Raw genomic sequence first — 18,962 nt, forward strand, 5'->3', positions numbered from 1 at the left:
TAGCACATATCAGGCTGTTGCCTGCTGTCAAATGCAGCCAGCTGCAGAAAGCCTTCGAACGTAGCACAAATTAGCGAAATGAACTTACTTGCAAAGTTGATACTTTACTTTAGGCATTGGTACTATAATGTTCATATTGAAGATTAGCAATACGTTTTTTTTTTACCCTATACTACACAGATAAAGAAAATTATGTTCTAACAAAAATAATGAAAATCTTGAGAATTTCAGATTGAGAATCTCTTGGAAGAAGTATATAAACGATAAGCTTTAACATACCCACATATATTAAACAAATAAGAAAGCTACAGTCGAGTGTACTCTACTGTGAGATACCCGCTACCCATTTTGAATAAAAGATTAAGATTAAGTCCTTGATTTTAGATTTTCCGTTTCAGTTTCAGTTTTTCATATTTAATGTTTAATTTTGATTTAAGGAATTGATTTCTGAGTTAAATTTTGTCATCATACATATCGATTCGATTTAAGAATTTTTTCTTTATTTTTTATGTTTTTTAATAATAGTGATCATAAATAGCATTGTCAACATTGATTACAAATATTTATAATTTTATTCATGCTGCGTAAAAAAGACAGTCTTCATTTTTCCTGAAGGTCAAATATAGGCACTTATTGCACCGCAACGACAAATTGGATTAAATTATTCAAAACATATGTATATTATTGTCTGCAGATATACTTAAAAAGCTTAAAAAGTTTTGTACGATGAGTCAAATGCACAAGGAATATGTCGTTTATATATGACAATCACTTCTTTGTTGATACAACAAATGCAATAAATGTAAAATTATCAGCTCTGCTTTCACAGTGGTTTATTATTAATGAATACTCGTCTGAATTAATTTTATATCGTTTTCAATGACTTTTGTTTTCGTTTATTCTGTTTTGTTTAGAGTGCATATGTTGAGAAATGTTTTGTCAGCTGCTTCTTTATTTTTCTTATGATAGCCTACAGGGAAATTGTAAGAGTACAAACTCCACTAAAAGACTGTTTTATGATTCACTTTCCGTCTCTCTTTCACTATCTTTAAGTTTCTCATCACTCGCTTTATGCTTTATCTGTGTTTCAAATGCACCAAGTGCCTGGCACCTTGTTCAGTGACTGATATTCCGCTTGTTTGCATATTGCAACATCTGTGCAAGCGAAACCAATTTAAAACATACGCCACCACATGCTCACTCACTCACACTCACACTCACACCCACATATACCCGATGTGACCTATGAAACTCACACACATACAACACCACAAACACATATGTTACTAAAAATATCAAGCCAAACATTTTTCTTCTGTCTCTTCTCGTTTCGTCTCATTTCTCATTTCTCGCATTTCTTTTCCTTTGACATATTTTGAGATTGCGTTCGACTTGAACTTCAGTTTGCTGCGAAGTGCTGTTGGAATTTGCTTTTAAAGCAAATATTTTAACGACTTTAATTCCTTAATTGCAGAATTAATTGTCTTTGATCTGGTTAACAATTCACCCCTCAGCAATCAAGAGAAAAATGCTGCCAATTAGCAAGCGTGCTCTTCAAATTTGTCAATTAATAAATATCTGCCCCTTAAGCAGCTATGCGCGATTAATTTTTCAACAACTTTCTATTCTTTAAAATATTTAAGAATCGCTTGCTCATTAATTTTTCTCACTTTTATGATAGGATCTACATACGTATGTGTTTGGAAATTCATTTTAATATTTCAGACAATCTCTCAGACTTTGTTGACTTCCTTCCGCCCCTTTTTTGACTCTACCCCGACCCCGACTACGACCCATTACTGATTGTGTCTCTACATAACAATTTCCGTGACCTACATGGGATGTGAAAACAGAAAATAAACTGCAGCAAGCAGTAAAGTTCTTTTAAATAATGCATACAGGAAATATGGTTGGAATGAAGCTCTTTGGTTTTTGTTTGTTTTTATTTTGACAGAAATTGAAAAACGCTTCGCTTGAGCAAAAGGCCAAATGAAAAGTTTAAATGAAGTTGTTGAAACTTCCTCTTAAGTTTTCCGCAAGTGCGGAAACGCAAACCGCAGTCGACCACCCAACACAACACCCAAAACACTCGCTTGAGTGCTCCAGTTTGATTACGAGTCGTTCATAAATCATTTTACAAATTATAGACAATCTATGACTTATGGACCAACTTGAAAAGTTCAAAGCCAGTATATGGGAAGAGAACTCGATTAGTCATTTGAATTTGCCAAGAGATGCTCGAGTCTCGAAGTCGAATCAAAATAAAGCAGCTGGCCTAATCTATTAATGGAAGTGGAACTCTTCTTACAATTGCACTTTCGAATGGGGGCGTAAATTGAGTTTCTAATTACTGACAACTGCTGCAAAAGATTCAAATTGCGTGATGGCAATTAAAAGCGTTCCCTCTCTCTATACATGTACTTTTACTTTCGCCTTAGCTCCAATTGTCCAATTGCCAACTGGGGGACTGAGGGCTGTTCAGTAATTTTACTGAGGGATACCAGCAAGCAATTGTTTGGCTCTTTGCCAATTGGACGACTGCTGCTTTTTATTTGGCAAATGCATTTTAATGTCACTTTACTGCAAATTCTCATCGCAGCCATTCATCACGTCCTCTCAGTTTCCTCTCTCTCTCGTCTCTCATGGAGACCAAATTCTATGTCATCATTGTCATTGTTTAAGTAGCTGCCGTAAATGGCACACAAAATGTTTTTATCGAATGGGAAATTTCAATTGCAGTTGTTGCCATGCAGCACACTTTACGCCAAGGACATAAAATTTTTAGCTTAGGATGCTTTTCAAGGACACACTAACTGCAATAGGCATATAAAGTGCATATAAATTACTATTGAAGTTTACATCATAAAGAATAAAATAAGATTCAAGAAAATTGATTATCTTTCAATTCTTTTCACATTTAATATAGAAAAAGTTTTGTTAATTGTTTATCTTTGAATTCTTATTAAGTATAAATATTTCATGCTCATATTGAAATGCTTTACTCGATATTTCTCATTCAAATCATACTACTTAACTTCCAAACTATTTGCCATAAATTTATTGTAGCTCGTAAAAGTCTGTCCATAATGCAAGATGAAAATAAAGCAGTGACTCATAATTGAATCATTGTCCGAAGACCATATAAAAACTCATTTCAGCCGTTTAGTTAGGCATCTTTGTTGTCTGCCGCACAAAAATCACTTGCGTGGACATTTTAGCTAATAAATTAGATATATCTGCCACACCTACTCAATGTCAGAAATGCACTTGAATTGCGACGACCAAAATTGATCTGCAACCAAGAGGAGAAACTGTGAAAACTGTCTGCCGTAATGCGGTACACAAATATTTATAGAACGTGTTTGACCTCGCATTGATGATGAAGCCCCAGTTGAAGATGTCTTTGTTGTCTTGCCTGGTCTTCAGCTAATAAAAGCGTCGCATTGCCATAAAAAGTAAACAGTTAGTGGACAAACTGTGGGGGAAAACTTCTTGAGAAATCAAAATGTAAAACAATAAAAACTACAATTGATTATTATAATAAATTTCTTGTTCCCAGTAGCAGACAAATCCATAAAGATATAAAAGAAAATATTAACACGCTGGCCACATGGCGACAACCAACTCAGGGAAAATCACGTTCTCAATAGTCACGTTTAGCATCGGCGACAACAAACACAATAATAATAACACAGCAACTGCAACACACATTTCACTTATGTTGCAGCTACCCTGGGATCAGATATGAAGTGTGGTTAAGACAGACGCAGGAATGAATTCTGTCAGATTGAATAATTTATGAATTGAATTCAATCATAATTTAAGTATAGTAAAAGTGAAGGAATATAATTGCTTAAATAAAAAGCAACATTCTAAAACCATACCGATTTCTACATTCTTTTTCTTGAAGTAAATAAGAAATTATATTTTTTGCTTTTGCATTGAATTTTTATGTGCTTGACAATTAAAAAGAATTTGTAGCAAATTGTTTGTCTCTGAGAGTAGAGACTAATACAGAAACCGAAGCAATGTGCTAAGCTTGAAAATGTAGCTTCAAGAACGTTTTGTATTAGAGATCTACAAATATTCAAGTTTTCGAACTTCGTACGCAAATAAATACCGGTTAAGTAAGACTATTTCAAATTCTTCAATTTGGGATTAACAAGTAGCATACTATATTACTTTTTTTTATAAAACATTAAACATTTTTCGATTTATTCTTACTCAATTTGATTTATGCCTTATGTCAATTAATAATAATTGTAGTATTTGTTTATTAGTACTTAACATTATTATTCACATGTGTATATGTTACACAGGGTTACTCAAGCATTAATGTAGCGTAAGTTATTAAAAGAGATACCGGAGAAATATTTTAAAAATTAAATTCTATTTCCAATAACTCTTATTTACGATCGAAATATTGTTAAGTATTTACGTAGGGTATGCTGTAGTCGAGCATTAGAGCGGTGTTGCTTTTCCTATTCTCTTGCTTTGCAGTTGGAGAACAGGGGCAATTCTGGGGCTGGGGTTGAGGATGGGGTTGGGACTGTTTCTATAGCTTGGGTTGGGGTCCGGACTGCGTAAATGGTACAACATGTGTAAGCTAGCGCTGAAACGATGTCATAAATCTTCAAACACCTTCTGTTTGTGCGCCATCCACCCACAAGCACAACCCGTTTGCCAGTCGGAAGCGACAAAGTTGCTTGGATCGCCACCAGCTTGGTTCGCTTCGTTGCGCTGCGTTTGTTGGATACCAACCAAGCCCCAACCCAACCACACCACATCCCCCAAACTGTGCTCAGGCCTATTCCACAGTCGCAGTCACCTTTATTGGCCACTCGAGCGTCGGCATTGTTAAAAACGTGATTTCCGCTATTTGCTTCTTGTAATTGTTTACGTCTAGTGGATGGGGGAGATTGTGGCGGGGCCGGGTGAGGGAAAGGGGAATCGCTGTCCGTTTAGCTTTTAGTGTTTTTGTAGTTGTTTTAGTTTCGATTTGGCTTCTGGCTTATAAAAAGACGTCATGTGCAGACACTGAAAAAGTGCACAGCAAATGCTTCGCCCTGACATCTGACATCTGTCTTTTAAATTTAGCAGCAATGCCGCGAAAACAGATCGGTGACGGGGGTAAAAGGAACATTGACAGTTGCGTAGCTGCGAAATATTCTAAAGCCTGAAGGCAGAACGTTTGGAAAGCTGTTCACAAGATTGCAGCTGCAGGTGAAAAACATTTAGAATATCGTTAACAGGACAGTTGGCAGGCAAGTGTGAAAAAGCGACTGCTGAGCAGCTTAAAAATTAAATCATTGTAGTTGTTTTCCCTGGCTTACTCTCTCCTTGACCCAATTTGAAATATCAAGTGTCTAAGATTTATAAGCACAGAGAAAATTACGTTCTAGATGCAAGAATCAGAAACTTAAGTTCGAGAAGTTTTCAATCTAATGCATACAATTCTGAAATAAGAATTAAACAATTCTTAGAACAAAATTTCGATTTTAATTTTCCATTTTGAGATTAAAAAACTCATATTTAAAGAATAACTTCTTCAGAAATTTCTTAATCTGCACAGAGAGTAGAAATAACATTCTGAAAGCAAGAATCGCAATCTTTTCGATTGAATTACACGAATGGCCAATCTAGAATTATTGTAATTTGGATCTAGATTTAGTATGATCTAAGATTTTTGTTCTTTCTGGGTATGAAATCGGTGAAAAACTTTAATTTTTTAAGGTATGAATTGTAAAATCCTTTATGCAAATAGAAAAAATATAGACAGTATGTAGAAAATCATTTCCAAATTTTATTTAAACTCTTTTGTCGGTTATAAAATGCTGGCAGTTTCATCGAAATTACAGCACTTTTGCTATGTCAGTTCCACTGTGCTTAACGAACCGAAGCTCACACGAGCACTCAGACTTAAACTACTAACTGCAAATGGCTCTCTGACAATGTGTGTGTGTGTGTGTGTGTGTGTGTCTTGGCATTTGGGAGTACAGCACATGCCATAAGGCTTCCTCCCTTTTGGCACGCCTTTAGTAATGTGGCTAGGAGGAGCGCGTTGTCAGCTATTGATTTTCAAATAGCAACAATGGCAAGCATTTTTCCTGAACTACTGATGACTTGTACATTTACCTATCGTAGTTGTTGTCAAGTCTGTGCGCTTTGTCAAAGTCAAAAGACTGTTGACATTTGACTAAGTTTCAGTCCAGGAAAATGTGTGCATAAGTAAATGCCAGAAATCAGTGTTTTGAGTAAAAAAAACAAAATGGTAAAAATCCATCTTAGAAACGTAAATGACAATGCCTAAAAAAGTTTATATCACAAGTTATTCGATTTGATTTATTTATTTAATTATCTGTACAACATTTCAGACTAGTTAGTAATATAAGAGTTAAGAAAATCAGAAGTTTCACATTACAAATTCAGAAATAACGTACATATTAAGAAACTTAACATGTATTTCCTATGCTTCATGTACAAAATAATATGTAATGCTTTGGCAGTCTTCAGCGCAACTTTTCATTTACTCATTGCAAAAAGCATGTAATAAAAACTGACCTCAATTTGCTTATGAACCGAAGCATAAGAGCATAGATTCCACTTCAGCTTTATTTTCATTTTCATTTTCGTTTTCAATTTTAGATTGGGTTAAGGTTGCCGACCCACAAGCACTGCCTTCAACTCCCAGTCTCTTGGTCTCAGTTCGAATCACAGATTCAGTTGTCGTCGTTGATGTGGGCCAAACAATGATGCCTCTTTTTCACTCTTTACGTTATCTTTTCGATTCAGTCTCGAGACTCTTTGTGTGATGCATCTGATTTTTGCTATTGTTGTGTGTTTGGCTGTGTCGAAATCCAGTGTGTTGTGTAATCTAAACTTAGTACCGAGTTATGATTGAAATTGTGCCATAATTGTAGTTATAAATCGTTGAACAATGCATTCAATAACAGTCATCAAGTCGACAGATTACCTTAGAGTTTACTAATCTCCATTATAGTATCTGACAGTATGACAGTTGACTGAACTATTTAATACAAATGAACGAATAATTTGATTAAAGTTTTTTTTATTGATACTTTTTTATAGCAATTACATTTGAACTTCAGGCACGACAATCGTTTGTAGCTATTGTCATGTACATTTCGTATTTACTTTTCATTTATTATTTATTTGCTGAGGGGATTTCCTGGTATCTTCATGAATATCGAAGCCCCACCCAAGTGCTCGACAACCCAAATGTGACACAAAATACAGCACACGTGGATTGCCACGCGCTTTTGCCCTCTCCACCCGCCCTTAGAACCTATTCCCTACACTCTTTGAGGCACCCACTCTTTTACTTAGCAGGAAGCTCCATTTAAAACCAAACATATGCTAGTATATTGACTGCTAAAGAGCATGTTACTTTTGGCCGGAAACACTGACTAAAAGAATGTACTTTTGTACGTTCTGATTGACAGTTTGATAGATTGACTGACTGAGTATAAAAATACTTAAAACTTTTACAGAAGTGTATAAAAGTAACACGGAAAACTTTCTCGCAATGGAACTTTTAAAGTTATATTTACTTATTAATAGACATCGACGGCAATTCAGTTTCTCATTAATATAAAAAATAATAGAAAATATTACTTTTCGACTGATTTTATGTGACAGCTACATAACGGTTTTGCCTTAATTTAATCATGGCTAAAACATGGCGTCATTTATCATTAGCTGCGACCTTAATTTTGCATCTGGCTAGCAATTGATATAGCATTTTTAATTAGCCACAAGTCAGAACCGCTGACATTATTAGTATGATATATGACCTAACACGTTTCCATGCCAAAAACTTTCCAAACAAAAGCCATAAAAGTCAGCTCTGACACTTACCACAATTTTCGATTGCCTCCAGCTGCGTCAATCTGCAAATGAATAAATTACAAATAAGTCAATAATCAAATACCAATTTAAATATGTCATATGCAAAAGTAATATCAAATACACTGTGCTAATTGTTCATTTACGAAAGCAATCTAAATGTATATGTATGTAATTTAATTATTACGTATACGCAGTGTTATGCCCATTCAACCTTGTCTTGTGTGCCTATTTAGCTAGTAAATTGACCAAGCAATTCATTTGCATTATTGTAGCTGTTTGTTGTATTTTAAAATTTGAAATGTAGGTAGGAATTATTAAATTATACATTATGCTGTTACATTTGAGTTGGCTTTGCAAATAATTAAACTAAACATAATTTGCTTAGGGCATTTTACTCAGGTCGTTGTTTAGAAAATAAATGATAAAATTAATCTCACTATTATATCCATTAGCCACCTTATGGTATTTTTTAGTTTTTCGTTTAGTTTTTTCGGTATATTTAAATGTATTAGATATATTAGATCTATTTAAACAATAAGACCGTTTTATCGTTGTGTGGCTGTGTTGCCTTTATTGAAATCGGGAAGCTGTCATTTCTCATTTGAGAATACTCGACTCTAGCTTTCTTAATTGTTTTGTTTTTGCCAGCTCATATTATTCCAAGAAAAATGTGCGATTTCGCTGTAATAATTTAGAAAATAAATTTGAATTTGAGAGCCTCTTAACACACTTACTTCCGGATTGCCTTTAGGCAAATCAAATCAAGATTATTTCTTAAGCAATCTAATTAAGTTAGCATTGAATAGATTTCATAAAATCATAATAATTAAGAGGCCATTAAATTTGAGGCTAATAAAGACCTTTGCGCTTCTGATCTTGAGGTAATATTTGCAAAACAAAATAAACTTTGCTGCGAATATTCATGTGAAAACAGATGTGAATAGGTTTCTCGACTATTTATATGCGATTTAACCATATCAATTAACACTTGACTGATTAATAGCATAGCTTTTTTTACACTCCACTCCCCTCACACGTTCCTTGCTTGATTTGTGGTCATGTGCTGCGAAAACGTGCCACAATTAACAAACGAACAGCAACAACAACAACGAAAATAGGGAGAGGAATATAAAACATTTGCTAATTTAAGTACAAAGACATTAATACAGACATTAGAAACGAGTGGAGGCAAGGCGAGAAATGCGCGTCAAAATGTTTAGCACTTGGTAATTAGTGGGCAGTTCTCTTTGTGTATGTCTATAACCACCAGCCAAAGTCCCATCCCCCTCCCCCAATCAACCCCCCTTCCTAATGCCATGTATCCCTTCTCCATCTACTGTGAGATAGCCATGGCAACAAACTGCTGCTATTGTTGTTCAATTGCGTGCTGAGATTGTTAAGCAATATTGATTTTCATAGAATGACGAGGTATTTAATCATCGACAGAAACCTCCCTAACGTCATTTATACCTACCTCCCTCCTTCCCACCTCACCTTCCTCAACATCATTTTACATTCCCGTAAATCGCATTCGGAATCCAATTAGTGAGACGCTGTGTACACTTTATTTAATTTATCGATATTCATTTGGTATTGAATTCGAATTCTATGCATATTTCGCAACGCACAAATTACTTCTGCGTTGTTGCTTCCATGATTTTATAATTATTAGCAGCATAATTAATTCTACAACATTTTTACAAAAGCATTTCACACATTTACCTATAGTGCCCCCGTCAAACTGTCAATCTGTGCGCTAATCGTCTATGCAAATCAACATTCGCTTTTGTTCAGTTAGCTATTCTTTATACTCGGATACTCGAATGTGTTTGTTATTTGCAAGGCTGCTCGATCTGTGCTACACAACATTTATCTTAGCTATCTGCTTGCTGCACTCAGAGCGAACTGGTTGAAAGAGTCTGCTAAAAATGCTTCCTTGTCTCTCACTTTTGTATCTTGTATCTATAAATTTGTTTGTCAATGTCTTATTTACGGCGAATCGGATCATGTGATAAAGTTGTGCCATAAATAAATATTAAATTTGTGTTAGAATCGCATAATTAAAATAGCTTTGTTTATTTTCATAATTCTCATTAAATGCTAATCAAATATATACTCAACCAGCTGTCAAGTTATCTCTGTGGGCTATACAGACGAAACTTATTTGGGGTAGTATCATTATCTATTCATTGGACTTTCACTTTTGCATCACATATTGCAGTCAATAATCGATAAAGAAGCAGCCACAAATACCTGTCATAAAATTAGATTAGTGGAAGTTAAATAAACTAGTATCCACGAACATGTTCGTACTCATATTTCCAAATGATGCAATAGAAACAACATATATTTATCGTGATTAGTTGTTCGGGTTTCTCGTTACAAGCAAACCAAGATATTCTCATCGAGAGAGAACATCGAGTATAGAGCAATTGTTATTCGCGTGCATTTCATTATTGCGTAAATTGTTTTGATTGAATACGGGGAGATAATTTCAAATATTACATCTAGGGCAATGGAAATACGATAATTGAATGTCTAATGAATTTAAGATGGTATATGGGAAATCCATATTGGAGAAACTGTATAGAAATAGATCGAAGCAATGCCTTGCTGACAAGGAATAGTATGGAATGCATCAATCAATGTCTGAATTTTTAGTAGATGCATTTACTTTTTGGAACTTCTCTCCATTTCTGATGACACCTTCCATTAGCTAGCTTTTAATAATTTTCAAATTCTATTCCTTTTCCGATATAAAACATAAGCTCCAACACAAAGCAAGTTGAGTGTTTTTACTTAGAAATTACCGGAATTGCTTTGGATATCGCGGCTCAAGTGCTGCACTCGTGGGAAACATCTGACAGGGAGGATGCACTCATTTGCCAGCCACTTAAAGCTTTTCTGGTTTAGAATCGTGTTTGGTGTTGGAGATGGGGATGGGGATGGGGATGGGGATGGCGATGTGATGTAGTTGTGGGAGTGTCCACAATAAATTTGTTCACACAATCAATACTAATTAACCTCCTTGGCGCGCACTTAATTATGACGCTGACGGGCAAAGAGCAAATAAAATAAATATTTTCTTAAGCTCGGTGAGACGGCGACCCTTGGCGGCATTAAAAGCAGTCAGTCGACTGCAGCATCTTGTCTCTCTTTCCCCGCCCTTGCTCTTTCCCTTTTGCGCTATATAGAAACGCGCCTACGTACGCTGATCATTTTCCACTTCAACACGCAGCTGGTTTGGAAAAACAATGAACAAAATTAAAGAAAACAACAAAACAATTCTTGGGAAAGAGGAGTGGAGGAGTCTCGAGTGCTTTCGTTTCGTTTCGTTTTGGGGAGGTCCCTGCTCTAAGCCCCTACCCATTGCCCCCTCCATGTTGTCTATCCCCAGTTCTCCTTCCTCAGTCGCCTTTTCGTTCTTGCTTTTGTCGCTTTAATTAACACTGCGTCGCGGAGTTCGTCTGATTACCATCGGGAGCTGACAACAGCGACAATGACTCACAGTCTGCTAGTTATTCTCGTAGTCGTAGTTGTCACTCTTGTAGTTGTAGTTGTTGTAGTTTTTACTGTGCATGCAAATGCGTCTCCTGCAGCGAATGAAACCAACCCAAAGGCGAGTCCGTTGGTGGTTGATTCGTGGCAACTTTAGGATATCTGACGCACTCTGGAGGCGTTTCTTTTCATTTTTTTATTATTCGAATTTTCCTGTTCATTGTTGTGACTCATTGCGAAAGGCGCCAGGTCTAAAAATAGCATTGGCTGCACAATTTTCCAAGGAATTATCGTTTACACTTTTTAAATAGATTCTTTCATGCATATTACCTGTTGCCATATGGAATTTGTTGGGGCAAAAATAATAAACTTTGATGTTCTAAGAACACTTTAAAAAGTTCTTATACCCTCCACCCAATCTGGAACATTTTGTACTCTATGGTATATTTTTAATATAATATTATATAGATATACCAAAAACACAACTTGCAATTTGTTTATTTTTTCTTATCTGGTATATTATTTTGGTATATTTTGAGAAGTAGCCTTCACACTTGTTTTTTTTTTTATCATTTACTTTTATTTCTTGATACTTCTCTTTTTTTTACTTTAAAGGTGTGAGAATTTCATTTCAGTGTTTTCCAAATTTGTTATATAATTATTTACTCTTTATATATTTTGTTTTCTTATGCTAACTTAAATCTAAAGTTTAAAGAGTTCCAGACACACAGCTGTCTAAATATTAAATATTTGTATATATTTCTATTTGGTTTTGCTTAATAAATTACTTAAAATAAAACAACTGGGCTCACAGCATTGATTGAGTTCATTTCTGAACTGTCTGTCAGTGCTCTAGTCTCTGTTTTCGCAATTTCCAATGAAAAACCTTCTACCTAGACAATATTTACATTGCTGTTATCAATGTGCAGTGTATATGATCAGAGTGTCAATATGATTGTTATCAGAGAGGTTGCTTAGCCATCTGAAAAGTTCGTTGAACATCTGCAAGAACATTCAAATCTATTCATATACATATATCACTTCTAATAAATGTTAAATTATGTTGACTTTTTGTTTATATTTGCTGCAGTCTAAAAAATCCAAGCAAATGCATATCAAAGTAGATTCCACTGTCTCTCAGAAAGCAAACAACAAGCAATTAAATCGGTCAAAAAATCCCAGACTAACAGCAACAACAACATCACGAGTATAAAATTTTTTCCATCCCACAAGTTGAATACCCTAACCGCGAAAAAGAAGCCTTACAAATTTGATTAATTTGATGATTACTTAGAAAAATGAAATTTCAAAGTGTCAGAAAGTTTCGGGGTCTACAGTAATTAGTATATATGAAAGTTGATATATCGAGACAGATAGCATGAGAACGTGGTTGGGGATAGAGCATTGTGAATAATGTGTGCCGCATTGGCGCTTAAATTAATTAAAAGCTCAAGTGGCAAGTGATAGCGAGCGCTTCATCAGATATTCAGTACTCGAATGTGTGCACATGATATTTACTGATTGAAACCAGAGAAAACTTCACAGTGGCTGTGCGAGGGCAATGCCAACTGGTTTGAGCCAAGTCACTGAACGCGTGCTTCCTTCTCTCTGCGAGAAAAGAGAGGAGGGGGAGTTCGTCAATAGACAAAGCTGCCAAAAATTAAATACATAACGTGCTGAGTCTGCAGAGTTCAGTGTTCAGTGTTCAGTGCTCAGTTTCGTTCTTGCCCTATCGTCATGGTCATGAGCACACGCACTTGTAGATACATTTCTGTAATTTGCCGTGTTGACGAATTGCTCGACATGCGTTGCTAATTTCTCTCTGTTTGTTTGTCGCGAATATATCTGGCTCCCATATCGCTTATATACGCATTAACGTAAACAGGGAAGGGAAGGGGAGGGGGATGCTTATTGTGAGGAGAATCGCGTTATAGACGTCGTGGCTGGGTTGTTAACTCGACGCTGAAGGCGTTTGAACTTTTAACGGTTTCACATTTTCATTTTGTTGTTCTCGTCTAAAGTTCATTGTTAAATGACTTTTCCAGCTGCTCAGTATGTATGAGTGCTTTAGTGTGTGTGTGTGTGTGTGTGTGAGTGTCTCGTTGTGTGTTTTTTATTTCGTTCCTTTTATTTGCTTTGTTCTTGCTCTTGTTGTTATTCCAGGGTGCGGAAAGTGTTCGGTTTGATTTCAGTTTTGTTTTGTTAGTTTTTATGGTCTCTTTTCCCACATACCACCCCCTACTCCCAATTTACCCCTCCTCCTACTAGTTTTTAGTTGCTTGTAGTTAGGGAGGCAGCACAAAGCAACATAAAAATCGATTTGCTATGCGATTTGTCGTGCCATTGGGTACTTGGGAATGCCATATGACTGATATTGTAGAGCACAGTTGGCAACCGATTGCGAATACCGAGTAATGTCTGATATCTGCTCTTATTCACAATGTTCAATTGGGCCTTTAATAGTCGCTTGGCAAATAGTTAATTGAAAGGTTTATGAACTGCGAACTTTATACATTAATTTTGCTTTCATTTTTAAAGACTAGAATTGAACTTGAGTAAACTGTTCTATCTTCAAGGGGTGTTAATCTATCTAAAAAATTAATTACTATAGAGAATACAAAATAGACTAGTGAGAGGTTTCCTATTAATGCGTTCCCAGTGTTCATTAAGCATGTATTTACATGTAAAATTTCACACTAACACAATATTACTAGCTTCAAGTTTACGTGTCTTAATAAAAACTTGAATAAAACGTTCAAATAAGTAAATAAACTGCTCTATCTGGAAGCATGTACTCAAAAGATACCCTTTTTACACAATTGTGAATTGAAAGTAGTTTTTATTTTATGTTTATCTTTTTTTGGTAATATTCAATAAATGTTTCTTGTAACAAATATTCATTATACATTATTTCCAATATATAGTTTTATTATCTAGTAATGTAAAAAAAGTTAAATTGATAGGTTATGTTAGAGGGAATTTCTTAAGCTGGTGTTTTATTCCATTTCGCAGCTCTATGTACACTGTATTCTGAAACTCTCCAATTCTTTCCATTAAAATTTTCATGCAAGTCACATATGCATAGATTATTTCTAAAGAAAACAGGTGTTTAAAAAGTTCGTGAAATGTTTTTGAAAAGTGTCTTTGAATTGTACTGATTTAGCTTTCTTCACAATTTAGAAAAATGTATTACAATACAGTTTATATCTACTGACGTTTAAGAATTTAAGTGCAAATATATTGAGACGCCATTTGAAAGCAACACAAAATAGGTTGTAAGTTGCAATTTAAAGGCTAAAATATATTAATACAATAATTATAGGTGTTGAGGCCAAGTTTAAGATGTTTAAGGTATACAAGGAAATTACAAAAAAGTCACATAAAATTAGCACCAGTGTAACACGTGCAAAATGAGTTGTTGACAATCATTTTTAGGGACTACGTGTGAACTATAGAGTGGACTCTGAGCCAGCTTAGACAATGGTTGTCAGAGCACACTTCTACATCAATAAACATTCAATTTAATATCAGTGCACACTGCACATTCATTCATTTCGACATCAAATAGTAACTGGGGGAGAGAGAGGGAGATGGGATGCTTATACAATAAATCAAATGAAATTGATTTGCATGTTACATTGGCGTGGGTGATTTTAAAATTAAAATGCTTTGACTGTGTCGCCGTGTTGGAAATTTCATTGATTTGCCAATTGATGCTTTACTTTCTCTTCTCCCCACTCACTCACTCACTCAGTCAGTCAGTCGGTCGGTGATCGATTCGATTTGATGCCGTTCGATTCTTTTCTCCACTCGAAACAATTTTTACTTTCATTTGAAGCGCGGCGCTGTTGACTTAACTGTTATTTAATGAGTCGTCGCCGCTGCGTAATTATGCCATAAAATGCTTTCAAATTAACATAATTTACACTTCACGCTCTACACACACACACACACTCATCCATATGGTTAAGTGAGTGTTGAGACATCAGTTAGTGGGTGTCTCCCTGCGAAAGTGAATCACTCACAAAACGAGTATCTGACATATCTTATGTTTATTCGCATTCGATTTGTTTTGCTACCTAAAAATAAATTGAGAAATTTGCATTTAACCCAATTCCCCGCTTTAGTCGAGCGCTAAATTTAATTGCTATTGTAATGCGACTGTAACTGTTAATGTTATTGTTATTGTTGCTGTAGCTGTAGCTGTAATTGTTACTATTGTAGCAAATGATTTGTTTCACCGTTAACTGCTAATAAGCAAGCATTTCTATAGATCTATGTAGACGCCCACCTGCCTGGTAATGAGCCATCATCATCATCATTATCATCAGTATTATATCGCGTCTACCTACATTCTGTAACTGCCCAGTCTCATGGCATTCAGCAGTAAGCAGTTGAAGCAGATAAATGGATGAAGTTCATGGAGAGAGAACTAAGTCTATGTGAGGAGAAAAGTAAATAGAGGTGAAAACTTGTGTGCGATTTGCAATTGGATTTCCAGGTGCCCGATAGCTGAGTACGTGGCTGGCAATAGCGAAATCTGCCCCAAGACGTGCTTGCCAGTCGAAAGGTATTAATCTTATAGATCTTTATGAGGGAGTCTATAAAAAAACAGTGCTTCAAAAAGTTATTACCTCAGATCATTAAATCATTTCTAGCGGAACTTTTATTGCCAACTTGAACTTTTACAAAGGTTCAAGTCCTATGAACGGTAAATTTTGCGTGCTTAATTCCTAAAAATTAATCCTTTAAATTGACTATGAAAATTACTATAATAACAGAAAAGAAGTAAAGATTATTAATACTTACTAAAATTAACCAAACAATGTATTAGAACTGAAGTATAAGAGTTTTTTTAAATACTCAATACATATTTTAGTGAATTTTTGTTTCTTCCTCTTCGTTCGTTTGTTACGTCAACGAGCTGGCAACTTGTTCTATTTAAACAAACAAACTATCGAATGATTTCTGAAACTATCGATATGTCTTATTTACAAATGGGTAATTCTCTGGCGAAACTGTCGCGTACGAATTGCAAACAAAAAAACCTTTTGTACACCAAAAACATTTTTGAGTTCGTAGAATAAGTTTCTAAGATCAATCTTTTCTCTAAATATAGTGTTACTCTAAAGTAATAAGAATAACCTTTGATTAGTTTTAAATTTTCAGTAAATAGAAGTATTAGCCTTATGCTTACACATACTACTAGCTACTACAATATTCAGATAAAATTAATACCATAAGGTATACATGATATATTCATATATATTGTTGAATATTACATTTGCTGTGCTATATTATTTTACAAAAATGTTGTGGTGCTTATGAATTTTTCAGTGTTGTGGCTTTTATATTATGAGGGTCCCTAAATATAGGGGTAAATAAAAATAATTGTATAGAGTCAAGTAAACAAATTTTCATTTTGTTCGAAAAGACTTTGTGTCCCTTACTTTCACTTAAATAAAACGCCTTCTATTGAAAATTACACTATCACCAAGTGTCTAGCGTGCTGACTCACAACTTGTAAAGTCAAGCAAGCAAAAGTCACTCTAGGTTAGTTTTCTGTAGTCCAAAAATCAAAATGCAAATTAATAGGGTATTGAAATTTTAATTGAAATCAAGTTGCAATGAACTTTGCAGTCCCCAATGATCTTAAGAATTCATAGTTGATAATTCTACGGACAAATGAATACAGATTAAGGGAAAATGTAATCAGATTGTGCTCAATTTAAAAGAATTAAAATTACAATTCATAGTTGATACTTATAAGTATAAATAATTCAACAGATTACAACTCTTATTAAGAGAAAATGTAATCAGATTGAGTTTCATTTAAAAGAATTGCAAATTTTCCGTTTAATAAACAATATTTCCTTCCGTTTCATACAGCCAGCGACAATTACAATTATATGTTAATGGATGGCCGACACATATCAATTGGCATTGACCAGTTTGGATTGGTTTAGTTTGCAGTCAGTCTCTCTGAGACTGACGTCAAGACGTCGACACTTCGCCTCGGTGAAAGGCGTAAAGCACATGATCGTGGTCGGGTCTAGTGAGATGTCGTCGAGGGTTCCCCCTCCGGCTATTTATTGAACCAGCTGAAATTCAGCTAACCAGCTGACCAGTCGAGCTGCTACGCTGAGCGGGAAGTATGGGAATCCGGAGAGTGAGACTTCCTCATGGCGGTGCCAGGCGAAAACCTGTAAAGGCCGGCGAGCCACGACGACGTCATCGTCACGTTCTGGTTTATTAAGTATTGAATAATACGATTTGGTATGGCGCATACCCGTGTACCCCGAGTCGAGTCGAGTCGAATACGAGTACGAATGCATATTAAGTGGGAAGCGTGTGGCACCTCTCCTCTTGCCTCTTGTTTACGTTGGGGCGTCTCCGACATGAGAAAAACACAATGAGCTGAGTTGAAGCAAAACAACAATCAAGCTGCGTCTGGTTCATTCTAATAAAAATGTTAACGAATATTAATTGTTTATTACATTAAATCATTACAGCCCGGACCCTGTCGCTGTGCACAGTGGAGCTGTCGCCAAGTTCCGCTGCTCACTAATTAATAGTATTTCTTTAGAAACTTGTTGCACAATCATTGAACTTAAACTTTGTATTTCGATGCTTCGCTGTGAGTGAAACTGATAAGCTTATCACAATGGGTTTCTTCAACTGTCTAAACATCTTTATTATAAGCTATTTAAACATCAATCCGTGTTTGTGTGTGTGTGTTAATCGCTAATTTGATTTTAATTGTTGCCCTTGCTGTGAACTCGGAACTTGGTTCTAGAAACTGGTAAACGAAAACTGGTTTCTTCTGCCACTTTTGACCCTGACCAAAGCGATGCGTTGCCCTTCATGGCAAAATGCTCTTAAGACCAATCAAATAATGTTACCTATTTGATTTATGATTGACTCGAAGTCATTGGACTTTATTTGTTGCTGTGGCATGCTTTTGGCATATTCATGAGCCAGCAACTTTATATTTGTAATAGATTTTTACTTTTATGCCTGCCATACACGAATTACTTAAGACGACATATTGGAAGACCTTGAAGAGTAATAGAAAAGCGAGAAAGCAATTCTTGCATTTATAGTTATTACTTAACTGTTTATGGACACAATCTATATTAATTATTCAAGTGTGTAAAACTTGGTCATGTCATGACCTAACCCAATAATTTGGCTCAACTTTAGCATATAAAATGCAATTTGCAGATGCATAATATTTCATGCTTAACATGAAAATGCATTTATGCTCAACAACTCAACCATTCTCAACCTCAGGCCACACGCACATGGCAAATCGTGCCGATGGCAATTAATACTATATAGTATAGGAGAGTAAATATTCCGTCTTCAGCGAGTGCTTAATTTGTGTGCATGTGTCAGATGTAATGTGGAAAGCCTGAGGCACGAAAGTGCAAAGCAAAGCTTACTGCACAATGGATTTACACTCATACTTCCCTCACACGCACAGTCTTGCATATGAAATTACGTATACGTAACATGACTTACAGAGAGTGTGAGAAAGAGAGAGTCAGAGTCAGAGTCAGTAAGTTTCCCGCCTGGAACAGGGCTCTTGCGAT

The 18,962-nt window shown here is 35.5% G+C and overlaps 1 protein-coding gene across 1 annotated transcript in view; it reads right to left on the reverse strand.

Moving 5' to 3' along the window:
- The window catches only part of LOC133841851 (E3 ubiquitin-protein ligase goliath), a 36,199-nt gene that overhangs the window by 11,788 nt on the left and 5,449 nt on the right, over nt 1-18,962 (reverse strand). Inside the window, exon 2 of the mRNA XM_062274625.1 lies at nt 7,879-7,910. The gene's annotated coding sequence lies outside the window, so the exon portion shown is untranslated. The remainder of the gene's footprint in view (nt 1-7,878; nt 7,911-18,962) is intronic.

This window comes from Drosophila sulfurigaster, chromosome 3 (assembly GCF_023558435.1).
Source record: "Drosophila sulfurigaster albostrigata strain 15112-1811.04 chromosome 3, ASM2355843v2, whole genome shotgun sequence".
Classification (NCBI taxonomy): domain Eukaryota; kingdom Metazoa; phylum Arthropoda; class Insecta; order Diptera; family Drosophilidae; genus Drosophila; species Drosophila sulfurigaster.